Genomic DNA, 5,809 nt, shown 5'->3' with positions numbered 1-5,809 from the left:
AACTAATAAACTAAATGTAAAGTTTATATATAAATAACCTAATAAACTAAATGTAAAGTTATATAAATAAAAAGGTTGGATTTACTCATGATTTGATATTTGAATTTACCAATGCTTATGACATATCACTTTCATGACATTGTTTGACTTGGTCTTAGTGATACAAATGAAAGTCACGTGGTGCATAACCCAACTTTGTGATTTAATTTTGTTGTTCAATGTGAACTCAAGTGAACACTTGCTCAAACGAAAAGGTAAAAAAACAAAAGCATAATGACAAAACTTCACAAAAGCCTTTTTTGGTTCATACACTCTTTTGGAAAGTTGATCAAAACATTAAACCTACTAAAGAATAAATATGTAGATCTTAACTTGTTAAAATGATGAAGGGATTCACAGAGATACCTTTTTGCGGTTAAATGACCAAAACGTTGAACATAGCTAATGCTTGGAGAAGTTAGCCATATTTCCAACCACATGCTTTCCATGGGCATTAAACACCGATGCTACACATCCTATGTAAGAGAATAAATAATATCATGCTTTACAAACTTTCGTGTTTCATAATTTAGATGTTGATTTTATTGGTTGAAATAACTTTACTAACACAAACTCAAAAATTCTTTAGTTATTTCAAACTATTCGTAGAGATTCTAGAAACACATCCCAAATTGACAATATACACCGAAGATTGTGTATACGAAAATCAATATTAATAACCTCTATTTGAAACCTAAAAATGTTCTAACAAACCGATCAACAAACAAAATTTTTACAAACCAATAAACATATATTCACAAACGATACCCAAATCTAAACAAATAGTTGAATTCCCAAAGTGATCTACAACTTTTGAATATGATATTAAGGGGCTGTTTGGCAAGTGTTGACCCATTAAGTGCTGAACCAGAAAGAGGTCTGAATGATTAAGAGTGTCTAAATCAGTAAGTGTTAAACTAGTAAAGTGTTGTTTGTTTGGACATTTGAATGATTGTACAAAATGACTATTTATCCTCTATACTATTTCGTGGTAAATGAAATATATCTGTTTAGTCATAGCTCCTAATAATTGTATTGAATGATCAAAACTTTCATTATAACTAACCAAAATACATAAACAAGTTTTCATTAGAACCAACCAAAATACGTTTTAAAAATAGTTCACAAAATACAAAACTGCAGCTATATATCGGCTAGCCCTTCTTGATCAGCGATGTTGTTTGCTGCTGTTGTCCTATTAGTAAAACACGTAGCAAATACCCCACCACCTTCAAACAACAAAGACGAGCGACACAACAAACCTGATTCACATAACAAATATTTATTCAACAAATATATATGCATTATCTGTTCACTTTATAATCAAATTTGAACCACCTTAACTAATAACTACACTTATGCAACACATATTACAAAAGATAAAAAAAAATAAAAGCCAATAAAATAACAGAGATGAAAGAATACACAACATATATTCTACTAAAATTCTACTTTCAATTAATAAGTAGGCTCTATCAAAACTAACAGAATATTCAAACCAAATGCAAACAACCAAAAATGATTTAATTGGAAAAACTCTAGGTTTTAAATCAGGTATAAAAATGTGTCAAACCAACTAAAAATCCATTGTTAGTTAATATCTATAATCTATCAAAAGTAAAAGTGCCAAAGCATTGACATAGCAACCACATTCTCAACCTAAGACAAAAGGAAAACTAAAATAACAGCTAACCTCAAAACATTAATTACAGAAAAATCAAATCAACTGTCAAACCAAAACCAAAACCTAAATCTAAGAGCAAAAACTAAACTAATATTGATTTCATCTTTAAATTGATGTGAGTTTGGTTCAAGCATTTCATCAAACTCATAAGAGCAGAAATCCCTAATTCATTCACAACCTCACAGATTTATAGATTGATTTGTAATGTAATCGAACAATGAGAGCATAAATCCCTAATTCGTTCACAATCTAATATAATCTAATATCAAACTTAGAAAATCCAACAAAACCTAAATCGTAAGTAGTATCACAATAACCCTAAAACCTGAACCAAATTTATAGAAAAAACGTGTATCAAAGCATCGATCTTTAACCCTAATTGAATCAAACGTCAATTAGCATATTCAACCGAACTAAACCCTAGCTTCTAAGCCTAGCCATTCGAACCGTATTAGAACTTGAGAGGTCTGAAAGTAGAAATCGGACAGGAGGAAAACAAATAGTAGAATTCGAGTAGGAAGACAGAAATCGTACCTGGTTGATGTACATAGAAATATACATCTTTTCGGCATCAAATAATTTCTAAAAACTGCAGTTTCTATCTAATAACATAGCATAAAAGGCTACTTATCATAATAAAACATAATTTCAGGTGAAACCAAACCCCAAACGAAGAAACAAGCAAAAAGACGAAGAAAAACAGAAGAAAACACAAGAAAACGAAGAAACACGCCCCCATTCCTCAAGAAACACGCCCCCCATGCTTCTGACACAAGAAAAGACAAAATCCGAGAACAAAAGCACAGGGCCGTGGACGGGAATGCAGAAAAGACAAAGAAGAATTGAGCACATGTCACTAAAAACCACGGGGCCGTGCCTGCTAACCACGGGGCCGTTGCCACCTCACACAAAAGACAAAACAAATCTGGCACATGTCATAAAAGTACACGGGGCCGTGCTCATCATGCACGGGGCCGTGTCTCATCAGCTAGATTGCATATAAATAGTGGCTCATGTTGTATTTATCAAGTGTGCCTTGAAAAAGAATTCTCTCCGGTTTTCACTTATAAAAACACACACTAACACTCACTTTGAAGATCTAGTGAAGAGTTTGAAGGTTTGGAGGTCATCACCACTAATCATCATCATCAACCATCATTAAGAAGAAGGATTCATCTACATTTGGTTAGATTGTTCCAAGTTTAATCATGTATTTGTTATTATCAATCATCTTAATGTTTATCATCATGCTCATTATGAGCTAAACTCCTTTTACCATCTAAAATCTATGAAGAAGCTTTGTTTTACTTGATAATTAATCAAGACATGTGATGTAGTCTAGTAAAGTACATGGTTATATTACAATTATCTTTTGATGAGAAATGTTTCACCATCTTAAATCACTAATTCAAAGTTGGTGGTTGTCAATCTCATTGGCAATCGTTCATGATCGATTCATGTTCTTGAAAGATAGAAATACTTTGATACATTATCGAAACATGGATCCTTATATTGTACTTAGAAATGATGAGATATAAGTTATGGTGTATTTTTCTAAACCTTGGTAATCCGAAAATGGCTTTGCTTAGGATATCAAATTAGTTAAAGAAACCATATGTTAATGGAATGTGTAATTATAACCTACTTAAATCAACCAAGGGGAGGTTGTGTGATGAACTACAACCACCTGAAGTTGTTAGAATTGGTATTCGAGAAATTGAAGTCAATCCTAATCTTTCTACTTTACGAAACTACTTGCCAACTTAAATTGACATCATTGAGATGGTATGACATTAGGAAAGGGTGGACTTTAAAATGCGCATATCATCTCCATAGTGCCAAAGATGCTTTCTTAAGGTTTAAGGAGCTATCTATCAAATATTGCTACGACAAGTTTATCACATGTCTACATATTAATTATCAATGCTAAAATGGAGTGGATTCTTGATCTTAGATGGTAACCTTCGCATAATTGAACTCGTTTAGAATTTCTTGTCTTGGTCACCTATATATTATATATAAATATTTATATTTTATAAAAAGTTAAAAAATTAACCCCAAGATGATTAAAACCTCCGATTAAAGTAAAACAACGATTTATTATTAGAAACATTTGTGTCCACGGATCGATACTTGGTTCTTACCAATACTATTCTACATATACGATAGGTATACTTGCCTTTTTGTGTGTGTTTAGTCTTTGTAGAAATCACTTTTATAAATTTAAAACACGATCTTGTGCAAAAATAAATCATTCCATCCATCATACTACACGCGCAGCACACATCACTGGTTGTGCTTGTAATGGGGGGGGATCGAGCGATGATAGTGGAATGTGCGGTGGTCGGTCACCATAAAAGAAGAAGGAATGAAAATGTGTGGGCAATTTGGTCGTCTTCTCTTTCAGTACTTATTCAGCGTTATTAGATAGCTGAATGGGTAAGAGGCCCATTCAGCCATTCAGATATGATTTTTGAGTGAAACAAACAATCTGAAATGTGACCGAATCAGACTTCATTCCCATTCAGCTCATTCAGATCTCAAACAAACACAACCTAACAAAAAATTTTATCACTTACATACAGATAACCAAATTTCAAAATAGCATATACATTCATATTTGTTTGATAATGGGCCAAATGGGTCAAGTGGTTTACACGGTTAAAAAGACATTTAACACCGTCCCAAGTCATTTTATTAAATAAAGGTTGTAGTATTATTTTACAATGTTGTTTGCTAGCGATTTTTAATGCATCACTTATTAAAAAATGACTTAAGACAAAGGATGTGGTGGTGGATTCAATCAACCCATCGATCCATTTTGACCCAGATAAAAGTTGTTCATTTTGACATGTTAATTTGACTATCTTAAATCATAATAATATAGTGTTTTAGATCACTTAATACATAATACAACAAATTTATTTGCAAAATTAAAAAACGGAATATGCGATGTCGGGTTGTTCAACCGACTTGACTCATGTTAACTTACACATAAAAATCACTCATTCTTGAAACCAAAACCAAACGGTTTTTAAAAACCAATACTTCAGTTTTGGGGAAGGTTGAGCCAATACTGAATAAAACTGAATCACGCGTTACCTGCTTATGTGCCGGGTTACACTAAAAAAAGTCAGAACGTTTTGCTTGTCAATTGTGGTTCCATTTAACTTCGCCAATGCCTCTTCAACGTTATTTCTACAAATATGTGATGAATAGTAAGAATTAATCATTCTCTTTATATGTATCCTAAAGCCACATTAAGTGCACCAAGTGTCTAAACATTAAATATTATGACTAATGACATTTTGGTGACAAATTATTAAGTTTATGTTACAACAATAACCTTTTAATTAATGAAACAAATGTCACAAAACAAAAAGTTGCACCTGTCGGCAAATTATGCAAATCCACATCCTTTCCCATGGATATTTTCACTGAAACTGTCACCATATTTTGATAATGGTTGCCAAGGAGTTAGCCTAGAATAAAAGAAAATAATGGCTAGATTTAGTTTCACCGAAATATATATAAACATGTAAAAATTCTACACTAACTGTTCAGCTAAGGTATAAAGCCAACATGGGCCAAACAAGGCAACAGGATATCTAACCCGTTAATTATCAATCAAAAATTTACAAAGTTATTCGAATGCAAAGTTGAACACAAGTGTTTTAACACTGTATGAACTATATTGATGACATGAAAAAAGAAAAGAAGACATGAATAAAGGAAAGTACTTGGTTCTATGACTTGACTCGTAATTGTTCCTTTAGAACTGAAAACAATATAATGTTTTGTTGAATAATGAAAACATTTTTGCTTTATAATAAGAAATAAAAAAGGATAAATAAAAGAAACTTTGGGTATAAGAAAAAAGCAAGAGGAGTTATTTTTATTGGTAAAAGAGTTGAATGTGCGTTTTGTGAAAATAAATTTGAAATGGAGGTCTTGTCTTTGTAGTTGACCTGTAAGTTTATAAAAAAAAAAGCATCATTTGAAACCGTTTTAAATCACTTTGAGTAAGCCAGAAAAGGTAAAATTTGTTTCATGTTTTGTGTTAAGGATTTGATACTTTTTTGGTGA

This window comes from Bidens hawaiensis, unplaced genomic scaffold (assembly GCF_021521415.1).
Source record: "Bidens hawaiensis isolate Kalapana, Puna unplaced genomic scaffold, B.hawaiensis_p1.1 tig00003857_1, whole genome shotgun sequence".
Classification (NCBI taxonomy): Eukaryota; Viridiplantae; Streptophyta; class Magnoliopsida; order Asterales; family Asteraceae; genus Bidens; species Bidens hawaiensis.
This window is presented reverse-complemented; position numbering follows the sequence as displayed.